Below are 23,890 nucleotides of genomic sequence, written 5' to 3'. Positions count from 1 at the left end.
ATATGTTTGTGTAGATTTTCTTTACCTTCTTTTCACTGTCTCTTAAATGACCATTATCATCATATTGTTATAAACCTTTGAGTATTCTAATATTTTTCTTTCTCTTTTTCAAGATGGGGATTTAATTGGTGTGAGTAATGTTACATTAGTAGGATAGTATTCTTTCTTGCCTGCGAGGAAAAGGCATATTTGTGAAGCCTCTTGGTGAGGACACTCTGCACTAAGCAGATAGACACTCTTATGATCTTTGTCCTTCAGTTCTGTATCATTAAAAAAGAAAATCAAGGAAAAAATGTGTTTGTAGGATACCAAGAAACTACTGTGTTCATAATAGTGGTTCCTGTTCCAGCTCTTCACCGTATGCTCTTAAATTGTTGTATATATTGGCCATTGAATTGGAATGTCTATTGCTGCTGTAACAAATGACCACAAACTTAGCAGCTGATAACACTACAAATTTATTATTTTATAGTTCTGCAGATCAGAAGTTTGGGTTGGCTCAACAGATTTCTCTGTGCCAAGTTTCACAAGATGAAAATTAAGTGTCAGATGGCTGGCTTTTTTACTGGAAGGTCTAGGAAGAATCTGGCTCCGAGCTCACTCTGTTCCTTGTGGTTGTGGGACTGTGGTCTCTATCCTGAGGAAGACATCCTTAGTTTCCTGCACAGGGGTCCCCACATCTCGGTGCCGGCAAGAGTGTCTCGAATCATTATCACACTTAGAATCTCTCTGACTTCCCCTTTACCACATCTTTTTCTTCATGTTCCAGCCAGAAAGAAATGTTCTCTACTTGTAAGATAATTAGATTCGACCCATCTGGATGACCTAGGATATTCTCCCTACTTTAAGGTCCACAATCTTAATTATATCTACAAAGTCCCTTTTCCATGTAGCATAACATTTCACCATATTCTGAAGGTTCTGGGTATTAGAGTATGGTTGCTTTTGGGGTGCAATTGTTTAGACTACTATCGATGAATTCTAGAAGAATAGTGACTTTTATTATATATATCTAAATTATTCTGGGTATTCATTTTCTGATCTAGAAGTAGAAGAAAAGACTCAATATGAATACTTACAAAATCTGCCAGTACATTTCTCCTAACAAACATTGATCCTTATATATATCACTGAATTTGGTAAAAGTATTTTTTTCTCACCTGATACATAGAATAATGAGGGCACAGGAAACCAAGCTGACCATTAAGACCTGAGCTAGACTGGAGGTTGTCTGGATTATGGTACAGGTTTTATTATCAGCACCCTTTTATTCTCCATGCTAGAACCATAGTAGTAGCCCACCTGAGAAAGGGAAGCCAAAAGAAGCCAATATTGAGTGAACCAGAAATGGCGTTGCTGAAATACTAGTAAAGATGATTTAGCTGGCGGGCTGGGATGCATGCAGTTATAATTTGCCAGGAATAGGAAAATATCCAGTCTCTCCCTGGTATCTAAGAAAGTGTGCTCTGGTAAGTGCAGACCTGACACAAAGCAAAGTGAAATTAGTCAGATAGATGGTAGCATTTCAATTCAAGGATTGGCAAATTGGTCTTAAGGACACAGTAGTAGGAATCCAAGTTGAATAAGGACCTCAGTTTACAGCTAAAATTAAAGAGGAAGGGTCTAGCACCCCAGGGAAAAGGAACCAGAAATAAATTTTTTGATTTGATAAGATCAAAAGGAAACAAGGTCAAAGGGAGATAAGGGAGAGTAACTGGGGACAAGGTTCATCTATACTTCACAGTTTTGCTCCAGGTGGGTTCTGAATTCTGGGATACAAGAAAGATTAATAATTTTTTGTCAACACGTGCCACTACTGAATCCATGATTAAGAATAAAGTGCAAGTTTAACTTGATAGTATTGTTTTCTAGTAATATGAGTAAATAAATACATATTAGTTTCCATATACATATGCATGAATGCACAGATACACATGTGTCAGTTGTAGAGACTTTATGTAACATATTCAATATACATTTAAATATATCTATGTGTACCTCTAAAACAGCTAATATATTTTGTTTAACTCTAGTGAATCCACCAAATCCTGGTGTGGGACACAAATGTCATGGACATGAACTCATTTGAGGGTATAAAGCATTTTCCTCATTTTCAAAGTAAGGTGACACATCAGTTGTAACACATATGTCCTAACACATAGGTTATATGTAATGAACATATCTTGAGTGAAGTATAGGACAGCAGAAAAATCCAAATACTGGGGTTGTAGTCTTTGCTTTGCCACATGTTACATATGTGATTTTAAACATGTCACTTAGTCATTTATAGCCTCAGTTTCCTCATTTATAAGATAAAATAACTCTCCTTCCTATTTACTTTCCATTTTTGGTACTCAAGTCAGATGTGTTAAAGATACCCTAAGGCATTTAAAGATTATGGAATACTATGAAAATTATAATGTTTTAAACAAATGTAAACAATCCTCAATATTACAGTTATGGCATGGTCTTTGTCTTCAAATATATACAGTCTAATTAAAATGTTAAAATTAGATTATTCCTTTTTTTTCATTTTGTTGCTAGGTCGTCTTCATGTCATTTCTTATGTGTCTGATGAGTTACTATTCACAATATTAAATAGCACTGGTTTTCAATGGTAATATTCAAAATCAGGACAGTATTACATGTCAGTGCATTACCAAAGGCAATTAACAGGAGGAATGTAAAGTTAATGATTAATGATTAATATTAAAAATATACAGAATCACTAAATACTATAGATCTTTCTCTATGTTTTCTTTATTTTTGTTAAATAGTTCATTAGTAAAGTCATAATTTGTTCTAAGTTCCAAAAATAATGAAAACAATCAAAAGCTTAAAAGTTGACTTGGGAACAAGAGACATCTTTTTTATGTGTTTGTTGGTTGGTTTGGTTCATTTTATTTCCCATTTCTCCATGTCCCTATTCTCTCCTATTTATTTTGGCTTGGTCCTGATTCTAGAGCCAGTGGGGCTTTACATTGAACTAGTGGGTGATTGGAGTGCAGGGATCAGCACAGAGTTTATATGAACCCTTTGACAATGTATGCAAATATACTTTATATGTATGTATATGAATATGGTTATGTATACTTTATATGCTTTTGTAAATATGCCCTTTCTTTCTCCCTTGGAGAGGACCATAACCTTTTTTTTTCTCAAAGGGCCACATGAGCTTAAAAACACTTGGACCCAGTGCATTTCAAATTTTGTACTTAAGTGAACATTAATTGAAAGGAGAATTTTTCCTCCTCCACTGCCCTTTCAACTATCGTAGCTGCGTCCCAAACATTCGGATCATGTAGTGAGGAAGGAAGACCAGAGGGCCAGCCACTAAGAAAGGGATGAGAGAATACCTCTGTTAGTGGCTTTCTCTCTCTTTCTTTCTTTCCTTCTTTCCCACTTTCTTATTTTCTTGCTTTTATGCTCAATCACTCAATCATTTCCCTCCCTTCATTCCTCCCTTCTCCTTTCACTACTTTCTCTCCATCCCCTCTTCCTTCCCTCCTGCCTGCCTGCTTGCCTGCCTTCCCCTTTTTCTTTTCAATTACTTCTCTTCAGAAGGGAAAGTTTGAGTAAGCATTACTTTGAGTAAGGGCCAAAAACATTTTTTTAATGCTTTAACATTATCCCTTTTCTCCTGCCCTTCTCATTTCTTTTCTTATTCGTGTGAATTTATTCATTTTACTACTATCTCCTTTTGGAGAGCATTCTTTCCTATCCACCAGAAGTAGTGAAACTCTGCAAAAGGCATTTCTATAGCAGAAATCATTCAGAAATCAGTAGAAAGAAAAGGTAATACCCACATAAAAAATATCCCTCACCTTCCTTTTCAACATTTTCATTCCCTATTTGAACATCAGTATCTAAGCTAAAAAGTCCCCAAATGGGAAAAAAAAATAAAACAAATAATTAAATTGATTTGTGAATTAACATAGAAGATAGATGAAATTAAATGGTAATTCTTCTATTTAATGATATAATTGAGTTATTTTTGAAACGGAGACAAGGCCAGCTCCAGCTCCTGTGAAGAAAAGAAAAAGATTACAGTTTTGACCATCCTGAGTAACAACTTTCTATTCCCTTGAAGAGTGAATAGCTCTCTTCACTTTTTCATTTCATCCAACATCTCTGTACCATCATTAATTTTTTTTTAGAGAGAATGAGTTTGGGAAAGAAAGAAAAAGACAATTGTTATTATGGATTTCTGTTGGCAATTGAAAAATGTTACTGTGCAGAGTTTTCCCTGTACCCTCTTCTTGTAGGATTTGAATTTTCCAGTTGGATTGACTTGACTGTCAAAAAGTCAAGTTGATTTTTCTTTCCCAGATTAAGTTGATAATTGGCTGAATAAAATGTTAAGAACAATTAGGAGAGGTAGGATTTTAAAGCTGTTTAACACAACAAACTTTATGGGACTATATTACCCTTGTTTATTTTTTATTTGCATTTTTTGTAACTTCTCCAGGGAACACTGTATAAAGGTAAAGCTTCCTGTTTCATGATGTATTTTATTTCTTCCTTGACCTACCTGCCATAACTGCTTAGTTTATGCTTAAAGAAGAAAAAAGAAGTTTCCATTCCACAATTGAATCCTTTAAAAAAAAAAAGTCAAAGTATAGTCTTTCTTATTTACACAAAAGCATTCAGAGCACCAGTTTTAAAGAAAGCTTAATTCTTAGGCTAGGTGTTTTTAACTCTCTTCCTGTTCAGAATACAGGATTACCACAGTCTCTTGTCTTTGTTACCACGTGCAGACTTTTTATCATTGTCTGTGCCCATTTCAGATTGAGTCTCAGTACCAGTTAGCCTTGTTTCGTATTTTCTTTCCCCTCTTCCTTCATCTCAGTTTCCTTATTCTCCCCCAGTATTTTCCATGCTTAGAACTGTGTGTAGCTTCTCATCTGCATGAATACCCCTTAATATCAATATGAACTCAAATTCCATTTCTTACTTGTTCCCTTCTACGTAGGCAGCCTCATTCAGATAATTTTTCCTGGTAACAATCCCACCCTCATTAGGATATGTATTTTAAATGAATAAATAAAAATAAGTTAATATTTGTCTACCTTGCTAGTTGAAATGCTCATTAGAGGTTAGAGACTCTTTTCTTTGGTGTCTTCTATGGAGTGCACATCGCATTGTCTTTTTAGGGAAGATGGCAACATTTTGTTGAATTAGCAAAAATTAAAAACTGTATGTCCCATGTGTATTAGTCATCTAGATGCCACTCAAACATTAAATGATTTATTTATTTAAAACATATTAATGGCACTTTTTTCTGCAATCAATCTTATATTTTTCAACCTTCTTAAACAAGGTGTTCTGAACATGGTTTAATATTTACATAGTGATTCCTCAATCATCATCATTGTATTAGTTTCCTAGGGCTGCTAAGTTAAAGAACCACAAACTGGGTTTCTCAGACAACAGAACTGTATTCTGAGTCATGGTGGCTGGAAGACCAAGATGAAGCTGTCAGCAGCGTTGGTTCCTTATGAGGGCTGGGAGAGAGACTCTGTCCCAGACCTCCTGCCTAACTTCTGATGGTTTGCTGGCAGTCTTTGGTGTTCTTGGTTTGTAAGAGCATCTCCCTGATTTCTGCATTTATCTTCTTACAGTCTTTTCCCTTTGTATGTGTCTATATCCAGATCCCCCTTTTTCTGAGAACATCAGACCACCCTCTTCCCATATGTCCTCATCTTAATTAATTATATCTGGAATGACCCTGTTCCAAATAAGGTCACATTCTAAGGTACTGGGGATTAGAACTTCAACATAGCAATTTTGAGGGGACACAATCCAACCTATGACAATTAGGAACATTATTTTGTGCAGGTGGAAAGCTCTATCACATTGGTTTTTGAGAGACTCAATTATAAACATGTTTGCAAGGTATGCATAGCTCTCAGCCTTGAATACTTCATCCCTTCCCTCCTCTCTCTGTCTCCTCTTCACTCAGAGATACAGAGTGGTTACTGCTTACAGTTACCATTGTGCTTTCTTCTGGAAGTGTCCCATCTTCCCATTGAGCATGAATGGAGTCCCAATATCTGTTGCTGTATATTAAAGAAGAATATATTGGTTCTAAGTTAAAGTCTCACTGATGAATAAAGATGAATTTGGGCAATAGTGTATATTTTATAAAATCATTTTAAGCTTTTCAAGGGCTCTATTTTCCTTTTCTGGGTTCTCTACTGTGTTAAATAGAGAAAGGCCTCTAAGTGAATCTGAGCATGCTGGACTATTGAGGTATGAATGTACTTTTTTCTCCTAATATATATGTAAACTGAAGAAATATCACTAATAAAAATATTGGAAATTGAATTATCTTGACTACTAGTTGCCCAAGATTTTACCCATTAATGTAGGAAAGTCAGAGTTTTCCTTAGAATCGTGTAGGGCGTGAAATCTGAGTAGAAAGAAATTATGCTTTTGTGTGATTTGTATAGGGTTTATCTTACTGAGATGTTCAGTAAACATATTACTAGCACAGCATTGTATTGAAATCAGATGCAGGGAGTGGATAAGGAAATGTACACATTCAATTTTTACGAGGTAGTCCTCCTCAACAGGATGAGGGGTCTGCACCTGGGGGTGCAGACCTACCAGGAATGGCCCTTGGGCTTCTCAGGGCACCATGCTACTGAGCCACCCACTGTGGCAGAATCCGGTTTTGGCAGACAGAGCCAAATCGGCTCTTTGATCCTTGGGGTGGGTCCTGCCACAGTAAGTGGCTCTGTTTGTTTTGCCCCTCCCTTTGGTCATTACTGCGCCCACCTGGCATTATAGGACAAAAAAAAAAAATGAGAGGTGGGAAGGGGTTGTGAGGGGACACTTCAGGAGCACAACTCTGCCAAGTAGGAAAAGCTGCTTAAAGAGTTCTGGTTCTACAAGCACATGTATGACATTTCTGCCAACCCATTAGTGAATACATTTTATTTTCTATGTCATTTAGCAGTCTACTAAAAATCACTTTCCTTGATTCTGTTTTCTCATTCCTGGGGTCTTTGATCTACCATAAAATGTGGCCACACAAGTTAAAGGATTTCTCCTTGTCTTTTAATAGGCTTGCTTCATAAGTAAGTATCTAACATGCTTGGAAATCTTTACTTCATTTTATGCCTCAATATTTTGAAAGCAATTCCTCTACTATATTTAAAAATCAGTTTTTAGTGGGTTGATGATATTGGTCAAAATGTCAACATTGTATGAAATTTTTGTTGAAAGTTCTAATAGATTAGGTGATCATTTCTCCATTTCAAGACACTGATGGAAAATATAAACATGACTATACCCATTTTTTAGCTGAAAAAACAGAGACGCTGAGGTGCTAAATATGTTATTTAGGACTGTGCGGGATGTTAGTGTCTGCCAATTTGATACTGGTAGTAACCTTCAGATATTCTGAAATTTAGGGTTTTAGCTTATACTCTATGAGATGATCAAAATATTAGATCCACATTGTCTTCTTAATGTCCTTTAGGTAATATAGAAAAGACAGAAAATTGAAACATAAGAGGATATTAAATGACTTGTAGGAAATCACATCACAAGGTCACAGGAAAGCTGATAAGATCTTGGACTCCTTTACTCTGAACTAGCTATGGCTAGTTTTCTAACAAGAAACATTTTTCTCCTTCAGGGAATCCCAATTTTCACATTGTAAAGGTTGGAGATTTTCACTGAGGAAGCAATGCCTCAAGGCACTAGGAACTTTTGAAAAACTAAGGTTTTTAACCCGAACCTAGTAAACCAACTATATTGATCAACATTTAACAATTTCAGGATGTTAGACTTCTAAAAGTATTTGTTTAGACAGATATTTAAATTTGAAACTGAAAGTAAATCATTTCCCCCTCCTTCATTATCTAGTTATCACTTAGTAAAACATTTAGAAATTAGGTATTTATATATGTATGCAAAAATGCATACATTTGTAAACTATAAAGTATATGGGATTTATTTGGGAAAAGGTTATAAAAATAGCATCTACTTTGAAGTGCTTCTGTAATAACTTCTGCTTGTCATCATTTTCAACCAGAATATTAAATTCCCTTCTATAAGGCTGAAGACTCAAGCAGTTAATAAAGAAGGAGGGAGCCAACCAGCCAAAATTCATTGTCATTCTTATCACTAAAGTCATTGTTACCAGTGTAGGGAAAAAGCACATGAAGTGGTCTTCTATACTTCAACTCTCTGTCAATTAGGATTTCCAGCTGAGAAATGAGCAGATTCTAGAAAGCTCTGGCTGCCCAGGTGAGTGTGGTGTAGGCATTCCCTATGCTCACTAACCCATCTGCTAGTTTTCCCATACAAACCTGATCTCAGCCAGAGGCCATAGAATAAGGACCAATTATGCAAGGTCTAAGAAGTCACTTATCCCAAAGAAATCCCCAAAGGAGAAACTTTACATACATTTTCAAGTAAATGAGAAGAGTCTTGGGAAAGCCACTCCAGTGACTCCTCCATGAAGAAATAATCCCATTTCACCTAGAACCAGCTTTGTCACCATCAGTAAGTGTGTGTTCCAATAATATTTGCTCCAGTAGTCAGAAACTGGAGATGGCTGGACTTAATCAAGGTCCAGAAGAGAAGAAAATATGTGAAGAGGGCATCGGAGTGCCTGGAGTTGGAGAATTCTGGCTGCCAGCTGGTGGTTAGTTAAGTTAGCAGCATTGGGTTATCTGAGGAGAGCCTGTGATTGTGCTGAGGGGTGGCTTCCCCCAGTGAATCCCATTTGCTTTTCCATCTCCATTAAATAAGATGTAATATTTATTATAGTTTTTTTCTATTATTAACTGGTAAATTCCTATGTCTTCTATTTTGTCTGTCAGCCGTTTTCTTAAACACAATCATTTGGCTATATTATAAACATCCTCAAAGGATATTCAGCCAGATTACCAACTCCAATTTGCATTAGCTAAGACTTATTTACCTTTATTGTCTAAGGCAGCCTTAGATTATCTATGTGTGATTTAATCTAGAAATAGTGTGTCTTGGTTGTATCTGATAAGCTCTAACTTTGGATGCTTGAAATGCCATGTTTTGTGCACCTATTCAGAGCTAGTTGCTCTGCTGTGCACTTTATGTACACTATGTGCTTTAATTTTCCCAAGACACCATTTTAGAGATGAGAAAACAGAGCCCTAGACAACCCAGTTCATTTGACCGAGGACACTCAGTAAGTGGCCAAGCTAGGATTCAAACGTAAGCCATTCTGACTTAATGCCCTCTTCCCTTTTTTTAGACTCACTCAGTCTGCTTCTAAAAATGGAGACGTTTCTGAATTATCTTCGACAAGTCTATGGAGTTTTAACAAGGGAGAAGGGGGCTGTCATGTCATATGGCTTTATGGTGCTAGTTTTTATCACCTAAAACATTCCAGCTTGTTGTCTGGTAATCTCTCAGTGCAGCCTCCTAGCCTGTTGATACCATAAACACTATTTTCCAGTTTTATTTTGTGAGACAAAATAAACTTAATTTTAACATAATTCTCAAATTAGCCTAAAAAGCACATTAATTCTGCTAGATTAAAATTAATAACACACACTTGTGTGACTATGTAACTATAAAGTAATAGAACTGATCTTTAGTGGGTGTTAGGGGCACTGGTCTCCGTACTGAGAATGAATCCACGTAGTACGTATCCAGTTTCCCTACCTGGGAGTCGTATAATCTGTTAAATGGAGATGGCACTAGGATTTATTCATAATATCGTTATGAAGATTAAATAAGATATTACGTGCAAAGTTCCAAGATCAGTTCCTAGCAAATTATAAGCACTCCATGAGTGGGAACCATTACTATATTGAGCATTATAGAAATAAAAATCAAATAATTACTGGCAAGTACATGATACATAGTAGGAGCTCAATAGTTATTAAATGGATTAATACCTGGTATAAGTTCTTTAAACTGACTATGTGTTACTGATCTATAGCAAATGTAGTATTCTGGCTGCTGCCTCACATTTTGAATTTAATATAAAACAAAATGTTCAATGTCATTAAGAATTCTACACAATTTGCAGGAGTACTTATTGATTCTGATAAAGCCTTTTGGGGGAGTCGAGGGTATCATTACTTTTCCTCAAGATTTTTACCCTTAGTACAGTATAGCATGCCTTTTGTGACTAGAGTTGTATGTGTGACCACCAAGTGGATATAGATTTTCCTCTTTCTTTAATGGTCATGTAGATATGATTTATCTTATGGTACAGTGAAAACAGAAGCTGTACAAGTATGTACAGTAAAAGAAGATAAATGGCCTGGAAGAAACAAAAAGACAGGTGTGTCACAAATGCTTCCTACTTGTCTGACCCAATGGAAACTCACTGAAGATAACACATTAAAAGTAAGGAAGATGTACATTGTCACTATTTGTTCCAGTTCTGGAGATGCTGCATACTTTTTTTGATGATCTCAAGATATTATAGTTTGCAGGAGTTTTTCTTCCTTTGTTAATTTATTTTTAAATCCTGAAATGTTTGCTGTTATGGATCTGAAATTATCATGCTTTAAATACTAGTTTCTAACTAGTCATCTAATTCTAGTAAGAGTTTTAGAAAGAGTTCAAAGGTTTGCCTCTCCCTAGAATATTCCTCCTACCAGTCAGTGATAGGCCCACTGAACCATTAAAAATAGTCCATATATTACTTCTAGGAGCTTTGCTTACTACTTTTATGTATATTTGTATCATTGCTCTTGCTATATTATATTATTGTGTTTTCACTTTAGATATGTGTTTTCTCTTTTAGAGTCTAGTGACTAAATTGTAAGCTTGTTGAAGACAAAGGCTATATTATTATTATTTTACTATCTAGATATCCACTATTACTACTTAGTTGCTCCTAGCATAAAGTATGTGTTCAATAAATATGTATCCAATAAATTAATGAGGGTCATGAATAAAATTTCCTATGTTTTTCAACTGCTTATGAATGTTTTAACTTGCTTATGAACAGATTGATACGTTTCTGAGTGTTCTGGTCACATTGGGGGAAACTTTCTAATCTTTGGAAAAAAATTTTTTTTACCTGTTCATGTTCTTTGCTTTTAGTGTGACCATCTCTTTTGCATGTGGACTCAGGTGTGCTATCAAGTACTGATTACTTGGTTGAACCACAAAGGCGGTGTTACAAATCTTTATTTTTATTTGCACACTGTTTGGTGGCTTTGTTCAAGCACATTATCTGCAAGTGGAAAAAAAATACATGGGTTGTGTCAGTTCACTGAAGAAGTCTTACTTCCATAAAAAGCTCTCAGCATTTAATACACTGCCTGGCATATAGTTGGGATTCAGTAAATATTTGTGGAATGCATGAACAAATCAGCCATTATTATTAACTATTTTGAGGATGAGGTATGAGATTTCTTTTAAAAAAGACTAAATGAAATGCCCAGTGTCAGACAGCAGAATAAGAGTGTATCTGACACTCCTAATTTTTACCTCTGTGTTTCTAGACTGTTACGCAGGCTCACTGAGAAGTGCCTTATATGTCTGATTTCTCAACTTCACCCTGCAGTAAACTTTTGCAATCTGGAGGCTAGAGACCTCTTTTGTAAATGGTGTCTGCCCAAACTGCGTTGGCACCGAGGAGGCCTTACCAGATAAAGTGGAGGAACATATGGCTCCCATCTGAATACAAATTGGTGGACATAACGTGGTAATTCAGCTGAGATGTCCTCTATATTGTAAACTGAAAGGGTATGATTAGAGGTGTTTATAAACGGCGTCTGAATTTTCCCCATACACCCCTCCCCACCCCCTTTCACTGTAGTTTTATCGGCCTGAATCATAGCCATCTAGCGTCCCAGTCTCACTGTGTTATTTGTTAAAATGGCCAGCGTGAGGAATTATTAATTAAAGCTAACAAATCACCCTGACGAGCTGTGCCCTGGCATGGCTGAAGGGTGATTGGCGAAAGTGTTCTCCTTTGGAGAAAAGACTTTTTGTGCTCGTGACGCAGTCAGGGACGGATTATTGAATATGCAAGTTAGAAGAAAAATCACAGGACAAGCAAATTGAGTATTTACTGGCAAATAATTGCTCTCTTAAGCTGTGGCTCTCTTCCTAAATTCTTAACATTCCCGAGGGTTAGAAAGAAACACAGAAAAATGCATCGGTACAGAGTACATTTCAAAAAAAATACATAGACTGATGTTTCAGACTTGTGCAGGTAAGTGTGATTGTGTGTGCATGGAAAGTGAAAGAACAAGGGGAAGCAAGGGAAAGATGGGGGGAGTTTTTAATCTGGTGGGCTTTTAAAGTCAATTTGTTGTTTATTGGAATACTGCTTGGTGTATTTCTAAGTTGACTGAGAATTTAGTTTCAGTCCTGCATTTGTGGTGAAAGTTAGAGAAACGAGAGAGAGCGTTTTCTCAGAGTTACTTTATGTCTTTATCAGCAGAAGGATATGTGTTAATATTTTGCCCAATAATAGTTTTATACTTTGCTCGGATATTTGTGGATATATGTATAAAGTTATCTCCTGAATTAAAGGTCTTTAGTTATTCTCAGCATTTAATTATGACCTGTTTTAACAGTGCCCAGACACATTTGGATACAACTATTGCATTTATTTTTCAAAGTAAACTCAGTTGTGCATTTGCACCAAGCTAGTCCTTGTTCAGAATTTCGAAAGGGACATCACAGTTCTGGAATAGTTACTCAAATGCCAGGCTTCTGTAATAACAAAAGTGTCCTTATTATCAATTGTGTGTTCTTTTTATCTGAAATGTTGATCATGCTTTTGAGTTTTGTGGACATTGTGAAATAAGGGAGACTAGTTTAGAGGCTATTTCAAAACCAAATTTAAAAACATCAAAATATAAGTATATAAATAAAATAAAAATATAAATAAAGGCTCATTCTATATGTAAAATGTAGACAGTAAGAAACAGAGATACTCTACTAAGTATAGCTAGTTTATATGAACAGCATTATCAAAATATGTATATCCACTGAGGATAAATTTCATATTCTGTGAAAACCTAGAAAATTTGCTTTCATTGACAACAAACTGTTTTTGAAATGAGAATAATTGGCTGGTGAAATAGCATTTTAGGGTTATAATAACTATGAATAACATGGATTTAAAACAAAGACATAAACATAATTTAAACCAAATTAACTAATTAATAATTGCAAAGTGCTTTAATGATAAAACTATCTACATGATAGTAATAATAGTGGGAATAATAATAAAAATGGAAAATCTGGCAATCACCCAGAAATTAGATCAGATGATTCAAAAAGTTTTAGAGAGTATGAAATTTAAAATATAAATATATGAAACTTATATTTTACCTTAGAATCTCTTTCTTGAACCACACAATATTGTGTTGGTCAGAATTTTTCCTTATTATATCTTTATTAAAAAGTATCATTTGTCTTAGTAGGTAGAATAGAGCTCATAAGATAGTTTATAAAAATATTTTTTTAAGGTTTAATTCCCACTGGATAACCTTCTGTCCTCAGATTTCCTCCTTAAAGTTTCTTGTGACTATTTGAGGGCACAATTTGGTCCATTATTTTGAAATAGCAAAGGGGGCATTTAAAGCATATGTTCAGAGACTAAACCATCTGCCGGCTTTATTATGAATACCACAGAATTATGAGGACTTGGAAAGGCTCAAAAATTGAACCAGAGTTCTGTGAAAGATTTTTTTAAAAAAAACTATAGCACTTTGATTTTTAAAAGTGTTTTGCAACCACTTACTTTTGCTAAGTATTTTCATGAGACTTTTATGGGAGAATAGTATCATTGTACCCTTTTGATATGTAAGGAACACCAGCAAAGTGTAGTCAAGTGACATGAACCTATGGAAAGGTAATAGTAATATTTTCTTTTTGATTTAACCTACTAAATTTAAGTGCCTTATGGAATTTGGGGTTGACTTGTCAATAGTGAAACTCTCAGTGAATTGGAGAAACATAAAATGGTGACTGCTGGAACAAAAATGAAGTCCAGCTGCTAGCTTCTGGACTGTCTACAAATGAGTTGCAAGAGATGTGCAGAGGTCAGACTAAAGAGCACTTCTATAATCAAATTGTGATGTAACGGAAGTATGAATCAGCTATTGGTTGCCTAGGCTGGGGGGAACCCCCCTAAAATAAGCATAACTTGACATTATTCCAGGGTAGTACTATGTTCCTTTGGTATCTAGAAGGATATGAGATCTAGAAATTAATATAAAAACAAAAATCACATTTAAATCCCAAACATAATGGCATTGCAGCCCAGAGCCATCACATAAAGACAAATCAAGATGTGTATCATTGTCAAGATATCTAGTGCCCAATTTGACTTCTTTTAACTTACCTACATTTTACTAAAATCAGTCTGAGACTAGCTAGATCATTATTACAGGAAATGCAGAAAATAGACTAAACCAGCTTGACTCTAAGCTTTTGGTGTTGAGACGACTTATCAGTCCTTGTTGCTTAATGAAAATTATTTAATTAAAAGAAAATAATAATGGAGGTAAAGGACTGAGTCATTTGGTTTGAAGATTCTAAATAACGTGTGTGTAAATACATATAAGTAAATAATATCTATACACATATTACTACATGTATACAGATAAAATTTTGTAAAAGCAAAATGTTTTCAAAATTGTGTACTTTGTTAGGCCGATTAAGCCTAGGACTTTTTTTGTACAGTTAGTCTAAAGACTGAACACACATATTTTAACACTGGTATAGTTGGCTTTCTGTTCTTGAGGGATGTGAGAAGTAATGATCTCGTGCTGAGAATACCTATGTTGAAATTCATATGGATTTTCTTATAGAGATATCTTAATTTTATGCCTCCCTAAATTGCAGTCCTACAAATAATCAAGTGAATATATTAGCCCAAAGACTACAAAATATCTCCATTATTTCAGGAGGTTAGTTAGTTGTTTTCTTTTTTTTTTTTAATTTTGGGTGAGTTTGATATATATACCTAACACACACACACACACACACACACACACACACACACACTTTTTGTTCTGTTTTTTTCATTTCTTTATGCCACCTTGTTCCAATGAGGGAATTAAAATGGCTGACAAAGGAAACAAAACAGACAATACAGTGAAATCTATGAACTGGATGTAGATAAGAACAATTAAAAAAACCATAAACAAGGGCAAGGACATGAAAGTGGACATCAGGAGTGAATCAGCATACAAATTACATTCAGAGTAGTGCTACACATTTGCCTTTATACTTCCTTGCAGCCAAAACAAAGAGAAAACCATGACAGGCATTCCAACATTCATAAGAATAATAACATAAATTCCCCCATTGATTGCTAGAGCTCTTAAAAAATGACCGACCCAGTTTTTAGAGAGCTCAGTGGTAAGACAACTCCCCTTGAAAACAATTACATGCTGCAGAAACCTAAAGGCCAGGACAGAAGCAGAAGCCATACCTTCCCTGGGACATGTGTGGAGAAATAGACTAACCTTCTTTCAGTCGTAGAGGATGAGTTTCTAGGGGAGGAAAAAAAGCTAGTTAGTGCAATGATGTTGGCAACCCCAAGATCTTATGGCAAATTGAGAGTTAAGGGGGGGGATTTTAAAAATATTTCATATAAATATATATGTATATTTTATTAGCAAACCAAAGGTTTAGAAGGCACTAGCATTTATCATAGCCATTAAAACACATTTTATCGATTAAATCTCTTGAATCAACATTGCTTCCCTAAGTTGGTCATGAAACACTCCTGCCCTGCTGACACTCTTCCACTTTTATTTTAAGCTCACTGCCAATCTTTGTCAAGTTTTCAAAAGAACCTTTTCTAGCTTACAATGTAATGTTTCTTGCCCTTGCATCCTCCCCTGGTTCATTTTCAAAAGTTTTCTCAAACTGCCTGGTCTTTTCACAGGTAAATTTGATGGTTAAGTCACCTTGAATAGGCTACTCTATTCTCCATATGGAAAAGGTGAAGCATAAGAATTTTTGTTCACATTATCTTTGTAACCCAATCCACAGTAAGTAGTCCAAGGACCACCTGTATCAGAATTTCCTAGGCTGCTTGTCAAAATGAGGATTCCTGGGCCTCATTCCAGAATTTCTGAATTAGAAGCTCTGAGGAGGGAGTCTGGGGATCTATAATTTAAAAAGCTACCCAGCTTAGTTATGCACACTCAGGTTTGAAAACCACTGTTTCAAGATTTTGACTTCAAAATTTCTGGTATATGAGCATAAAACAGAGGATTTCCATACCACAGTTTATGAGAGTTTATTATATTAACACTAACGAAAACACTAATGCATGTTCAATTTAATAAGTGATGATTACCTGCTAATAAAATTGGAAAGATCAAGCTTAGAGAAACTCTGCATTTGAATCCTTTAAGTCATATCTCAGAGTTCTATAAAACATTATTTAATTTTTTTCACTACCATTTATTGAAAACTACTATATGGTAAGTCATATGTTGTCTGGTACTAGAGATACAAAGATGGAGAGGAACAAGATAGTCTTTTGTCTGGAAAAAAAAAACCTCATAATCTAGGGTAGTTTATTATCACTGAAATATTTTCTTCTCCATACTGGGGTGAGTATGAATTGCCACAGAATCTCCTGTTGAGCAAAACTCAAATTTGCATTGTATCGTATCAGTATAAGTACACATTTGCTGGTAACAATTTCATATAGAAGGATCGTGCTACAATTTAGAAACTGTAAAGGTTTACTTACGGTAAACCGTATAGGGTCCACCATCTTCCCTCTCAGCAGGAGATTGTATCCCCCAACACTGAGATGGGAGGTATCACTGGGCCCTTCTAATTCCATTTCTCCCCTTGCCACTCAGTGACTTGTTTCTGCTCTACTTTTTGAGAGGAGGGAAGAATGTGTGAGTGTACCTGACAATTTGAAGACTCGATGTCTCATTCCATGGCCCCTGTAGGGGCTCAGCTGATGCAGAGGAAACACTGGAGTCTGTCTGGCAGCGGCCTCTCTAGTTGGCAGGGAGGGCACAATGTGGAGGGTCTCAAGCTGCTCTCACCTGGTACTCTGCTCCCAAGTCTCCCCAGTGCCAGAAATTGGGTGTCAGTAGGCTTGCAGGGACATACGTCCATGAAGGTACTGGGTAGTTGGTCTGAGGAACAGGATGAGAGCTTGCAATCTCATTGCTGATTCATGTTTTTCTGGAGAGTACTGAAAACACCCACCCCTTTTATTATTTCCAGAAAATATGAGAAATATTGTGACAACTTCTATATCATTTTTAATCCCTTTTTAAAAAAACATATACTTATTGAATATTTAGCACATGTTCTCTTCTAGGAACCAGAAGTACAGTGGTGAATAAAATAAACTTTATACCTTTATGAAGTTTATATTAGGTTATGTAGTATATTAGTGATACGAAGTAAAATTGCTAAATGTAAAATGTAAAGTAATAGAAATATGAAAAAATATGCTTCATTTTTGAGATTTTGCCTACTGCATTTGCCATGGCTTCCAATTATATGATATTTCATAATGCATTTATATGAATCTGCATGTATATCTACCTACCTACCTACCTACCTACCTACCTACCTACCTACCTATCTACCTTAATGCATTTATAAACTTGTCTGGGAACAGACAATTCAGGATACTCCTGGTTCTGGGAAGCCCTTTCTCAGGGAGACCTGTGCATAATGTGAAGGGAGAAAGCAAGGACCAAAAAATGTGCAGTCAACCACAAGATTATTCTTTTTCTGTTCTTTTCTTTTCTTTCTTTTCTTTTTTCTTTTCTTCTTTTCTTTTTCCTTTCCTTTCCTTTCTCTCCTTTTCCTTTCTCTCTTTTTCTTCCTTCCTTCCTCTTTCTTTCTTTCTTTCTTTCTTTCTTTCTTTCTTTCTTTCTTTCTTTCTTTCTTTCTTTTTTTCCCTTTCTTTCTTTCTTTCTTTCTTTCTTTCTTTCTTTCTTTCTTTCTTTCTTTCTTCTTTTCTTTCTTTTCTTTTCTTTTCTTTTCTTTTTTTTCTTTTTTCTCCTCTCCTTCTCCTTCTCCTCCTTCTTGTTCATGGTGTGTGTGTGTGTGTGTGTGTGTTCTGTGTTGTTTGTTTTTAATGAACTGAATGCAAGTCATTCTAGATGCCCGGGGTCTAAGTTAAGGTAAATAAGTTACAGGATAAGTCTTCACAGGACTAACAGTAGAAAAGACAAACAGTTAGCAGTATTATGTAGCTTTGATAAGGTTCTGTGGATGACAGAGTAAGGAGTACTGTCCTAGAATAGATCAGAATAGAGCAACAGGAAAGGTTTCCCAGAGGGAGGCATGTTTTAACTGAGACTAACAACCTAATAGTAAAACAAAACAAAAAAAATTTAAAGTAAAGCTCTAATTTTTCACTTGATCACCTAAGTAACATATGCCCTTGATGAAAATATTTTAGACAATTGGACAACATATTTTTTAAGATAAGGTGGGAAGGGAAATCACCTATTAACTCCACACCTAGAGAAACCATTGTTAACATTCAGCAGATACTTTTATGAACATGTATTATGTTCTAGGGTTATGCCAACCAGCCACCGTCATCTCAGAAGGGAGCATTTTAATTAACAGGCAGTATGAATAGCAGCAACTCAAATTCTAACTCCTGCTAGCTGTCTTCAGATTTGGGCTTATAAACCAGCTGGATCCCATTCTAGCTGATGTAGACAGAACGGCACAAATGCAGTATTCTCCTGCACTCACATGAGAGCACCTACTGTAACCCCTATCTAATGTTGGGGTGTGAGTCAGACTCATTGGGTTCAAATTTTGGCTCTGCTTCTTCTTTATCTGTGTGGTCTTGTGCAAGTTACTTGACCTCTCTGTGTCCCAGTGTTTTTCTCTGTTGAATTGGATTATCAACAGTATAAACTTTATGACTTTGTGAGATATTTTGAGAAATGAATAAGACAGTGCATGTGAAGTGTTAATCACAGTACTTGGCACATAGTAAAGTATTCAACAAATGCTATCATATCATTATTATGCTGATTATTCTTACTATTACTGTTACAGTAATTTTCATTATCAAGAAAACTTGCCGAAAATATATTTTGTCCAGTGCAACTCCATTATCACCACTGAAAAAACAACTCAAAACACATTTCCTACTAGGGGGTAGGTCAGAGATAACATCTTTGCAACACACATTAAGAATCTGGGTTTATAGCTGAAAATTATAATATAATTTAGCTCAGTAGACACATGACATTATGGAAACTAATTTTCTGTTTCTAGGTAGAAATGATGTTTAAATCTGCCTTAAATGACCTTCATGTTACAGATTTTGTTTTAACAATTTGTGACTAACTAGGTTTGTTTTATTAAAAGGAACTTTTAAGTCCAAAGCTGACGTTTTTCACACAGTGCTACATTTCTTTATACCATCAGTAGCTGAAAAAGAGGAGAAAGACAGTTTTAGTTAAAGAGGCATCTTTAGGAAGGAAAATTCTACATTGTAGATCTGTATTTTAACACAATAGTGAACAAAGGTATCTAGCCTGGCATGCACCACATAGTAAGGCGCTTAAAGAATTTTTAAAATTGAATTACATTTTATAAGAAAAGGCATGTGCACATCAATGTAGATGTTGTTGGAATGTACACGATTTTAAGAGAATGATGACACAGGAATAACAATACATTAGAAAAAGCAGTTGTGTGAAATCTTGACAACACTTGATGGTAACTTTCTAAAACTGTAGGCCTGACTCTGTATGAAAGGCAGAACTACATATTGAAAAGGAATGTAGATTCCATACCTGCACAGCCATATTTCTGGTTATCACCTCTACCATTTAAATTATATGTTCATGGATGTGCTCTTTGTGTCTGAGACCTTAAATGAAAAATGGAGCAATAATGGGCTCATTACATGGCATGTGTGTATAGTGCCTAGAAGAGTTCTTGGAACATAAGAAAACTTTTTTTTTAATGTCTTTGATTTATTTTTGAGAGACGGAGAGAGACAGTGCAAGCAGGGGAGGGTCAGAGAGAGAGAAAGATACAGAATATGAAGCAGGCTCCAGGCTCTGAGCTAGCTGTCAGCACAGAGCCTGATGTGGGGCTCGAACCCACGAACTGCGAGATCATGACCTGAGCTGAAGTTGGACGCTTAACCAACTGAACCACTCAGGCGCCCCTCTTGGAACATAATAGGTAAATCAGTAAATGATATCCACTAGTGACAGCAATGACAACAAGAAAACATAAAAGTCCTGGATACAATGAATATAACTTAATCATATAATAATATGTACTTCATATGTATTAATATAAAAATACTACTACTTAAACCTGTCTTGCTTAATGTTTGACACATAGTAGGAACTCTATGCATAAACTTTACCTGTTTAAATACCTTTATGCAAAGATTTGCTTTAGCTATTCTAGTGAAATTAAAATAGAATTCAAAAGTATAAAACTAACTTTATCTCTTGAAAAAATGACAATGAAAGCAAAAGCCACCAAAGGATTCGTTACTAAAATAGTCAAATAATTTGGACTTGATGCAAATAAAGAACAGGGATAACACTCCACTTCAAATAGAAGAAAAAGTGAATTAACTTGAGAAACTCGTGGGTGACCCCTAATTTGAATAGTATTAATTGGAAGTATTTTAAAGATCAAAAGGCTATTATTGCTAGTTGCAGTGGTAGCTACATATGGAAAATGGCTGCAGAGATTCACAATACAAAAATAGTTCATTGCTAAATTCGAAATTCTGTTAATGTCACAAACAGTGGGATGTGAAACACAAATGAATTGTGATGACAGTTGAGTCCCAAGCTGCCTATTTTTTTCCCTCCGAGCTGCCCATATTTGGTTTTATATTTTCCTCAGTCCTGATTTAACCCATCAATATTTGTATTTTCCAAAGCTAGCACCACCTTGGAACATCCACATAAGGATTTTACTCCTAAATGCTTCTCAGTTCCTAGGAATTTTGCTCTCACTGCTTTTCTTCCCACAGGTGTGTATTCTTGAGCCTTTACCTCTCACCCCAGTCAGAGTTTTCATCACTTTTTAATTTACAGTTTTCTGGGACTCGGTATTGCTCCTTATTCCTCTATTTCTCACAGGTGTTTAAAGTGACATGCCTTCCTTCATCTGCAGGGCAGATTTCTTCTCCATGTTGCTTTGACTTGGGGACACTTCCTGTCATCCTGATCATCTGCACTCGTGTCCTGCCATAGTTAAAAAAAAAAAAACTTGATTTTTGAAACGTCTGTCTTATCTTTTGTGCTTGAAGTCTCTGTGATCCTAGATTTGGGGGAACAAGACTAGATACACTATATTATGAACTGAATAAAGCCCCCTTTTAAATGCAGCAATTCTATATAGCTCTTAAGTTAACTTGACTTCAGAGAAATGTCATTTAAAAAGTCTCTGAAGAGTATTGTTAAAGTGACCAAATTATTCCGTCTTAGTGGATTTTGTAGCATGGATACCAGATCAACCTCACAGAGCAACAGGGCTGCCTAGATGTGTTTTATCTGGACCTTACTGCGGGCAGTGATTCGGCTGCGTTCTATTGAGTGACCTCACTACACCAATCATTTTACTTTTAATTTTTAAAACAATCCTGTGACATAGATACCATTATCTTTACTTAATAGGTAAGAAAACTTTGACCTAGAGAGGTTAAATGACTCATTAAAGAGTGGAAATAGGATACAAACCCAGGGTTCTAAGACTGAAACCCATCCATTCTCCATTACCAAGTGCTTGTGCCATTTTATGCTTACCTTATTGGTAGTAGGAAAGAAGTTTATAGGATAATTTAATTGGGGGCATGGCCAGTTTTATCAGGGCAAACAAAGTGGTGATGATATTTTACTGTGTTATCATTTTAAGAGAAACATGAGCCCCAGGCTATGGATTCACTGGATTTCCAGAAGGGTGGAGCACATGAATCCAGGCAGCTTTCTGGACTGCTTCCTTTGGCTTTAGGAGACAGGTTATTACTAGCTCTGAAGAAATTGGGAGCTTACAATGGGTGGTGCATAAACCAAGAGTTTTTGACTTCCTGTGAAAAGCCTTCTGTGACTTGTCCTAGGCCTTTTCATGAGAATTAAAATCTGCTGATTATTCTCAACAATTGTATTCTCAACAATTGTATTCTTTTTTCCACCAACTTTTTGGAAGGATTAGTAGTAGTCGTAGTACCATAGTATTTAGTAATTTTGTAAAGCAAATACTTAATACATTTTTAATCCATTCATTATCAATCTATATATTTCTCTTATGAGCATTAATACCACTTCTAGATGCCTCTTTACAGTTTACAGTTTGGAAAATATATATATAAAAAAAGGCACATTGCTTTTTCCTTAGAGTCACTGAAAATGGAGATGTAATTTAGCCAGTTTCCACATACAGTAAAGCCTTGGTAGGATTACCCTTTAGTTTGAGAATTTATTTCTCAGGCCTGACTTTCTAATGTGCCCTTGAACATTTGGACCATGAGGTGCCAGTTTTCACTCCAAGCCCTGAGATGTTCCTTTGAATAAGGACTTGGGGTTTCGTATAGATTGGTTTAGTGTATCATTGTACCACAGCCACTTACTTCATTTGGGTCAATTCTTCTAAGAGGAGCTCCTGACATTTCCCAAGAATTTGGAGCAAAATTTTAGCTAAAATAAGAAGAAGAAGAAGAAGAAAAGGAGGAGGAGGAGGAGGAGGAAGAAGAAGAAGGGAGGGAAGGGGAAGAGAAAGGGAAAGGGAAAAGACAGGAAGGGAGGGAGGGAGGGAGGGAGGAAGGAAGGAAGGAAGGAAGGAAGGAAAAAAAAACTATAGCAAAAACCTCAGAGCCATCTTTCTTCAAATATTTCCCTGAAAAGAAAAATAGAAAAACTTTATTGTACAATGCTGAGTTTTGGATTGCACAGTATGAAGTTTATCTCTCGTGTTTGCCTCTCCTCCAGTCACAATGAATGTTTCAATGTCTTTCTCTTAAACTTCAGCCATTGCCAATTTTGGTATGTGTCTTCACTGTTTTTCATTACTCTAAATTTGAAATGAGGTAGGTATTTCATTCTTTCCCTTTTTGAAGATCCAGAAAGTTATATTATGTGTTTACCAATAATCACTGTCAAATTTGGCCCCAAATCTTGTTTTTTAAACATCTCCTATAAAGCTGAATACCTTTTCCTATTTTCACCCTTTCTCTTGGTCCCCAAATTCTTCAACTTTTATTTTTCTCTGGAGAGCATTGAGTGCTGGAAATACAAGTGAAAATTAACTGTTTTAGAAGATTAGAATAGGAAAGTGCTGCTTTCAGTTGTATTCAAAATGGACTTCCTGTCATGCTGTTTGTATCATTTTCACAAATGTAATATTGCATATATTACATATATATGGCATATTCATGGGTATTATTAAAAATATGAAGGAAAATGCCTCATATAGATATCTTCCTCCACAATAATTTATTTTAAGTTTATTTATTTATTTTGAGAAAGAGAGAGAACTGGGGAGGGGCAGAGAAAGAGAGAGAGAGAATCCCAAAGGCTCTGCACTGTCCAAGGCGGAGCTTGAACTCTCAAACAGCTAGATCATGACCTGAGCCAAAACCAAGAGTCACACTTAACTGATTGAACTGCCCAGGCACCCCCCCACACACACAGTGAATTTTGAGCATGAGAAAATATCTTTCCAACAGCAAGATATCATGTTGTGCTTGGTAAACTTTAACATTTGCATCCCTTGGTGTCATGTTTATGAAAAATACTGAAGACTTATGACCTCTTTTTCATTTTAGCTGCACAAGCTCACTGTAATACATTTTGAATATAGATTCAATATGGTTATAATCCTAATCATACCACATTTAAAAGCAAAGTTCTAGACTGTGTTTCTCTGCCAACATGACTCCTCAAAGAAAACGAAACCAGCTCTA

The 23,890-nt window shown here is 35.8% G+C and overlaps 2 long non-coding RNA genes across 2 annotated transcripts in view; one reads left to right on the top strand and one right to left on the bottom strand.

Annotated features, from left to right (window-relative positions):
* The window catches only part of LOC115291765, a 597,304-nt gene that overhangs the window by 330,837 nt on the left and 242,577 nt on the right, over positions 1-23,890 (top strand). The gene's annotated exons all lie outside the window — the stretch shown is intronic.
* On the bottom strand, positions 3,968-22,603 carry LOC115291767. Its single transcript, XR_003908664.1, has 4 exons — positions 22,559-22,603; positions 17,010-17,161; positions 15,456-15,482; positions 3,968-4,024 (listed from the first exon to the last, which is right to left on the bottom strand). It is a non-coding gene; the product is annotated as an uncharacterized LOC115291767 (long non-coding RNA).

The sequence above is a fragment of the Suricata suricatta genome, chromosome 5 (genome assembly GCF_006229205.1).
Source record: "Suricata suricatta isolate VVHF042 chromosome 5, meerkat_22Aug2017_6uvM2_HiC, whole genome shotgun sequence".
Classification (NCBI taxonomy): Eukaryota; Metazoa; Chordata; class Mammalia; order Carnivora; family Herpestidae; genus Suricata; species Suricata suricatta.
The sequence above is the reverse complement of the archived record's forward strand: the minus strand, read 5'-3'. Positions and strand labels throughout refer to the sequence as shown.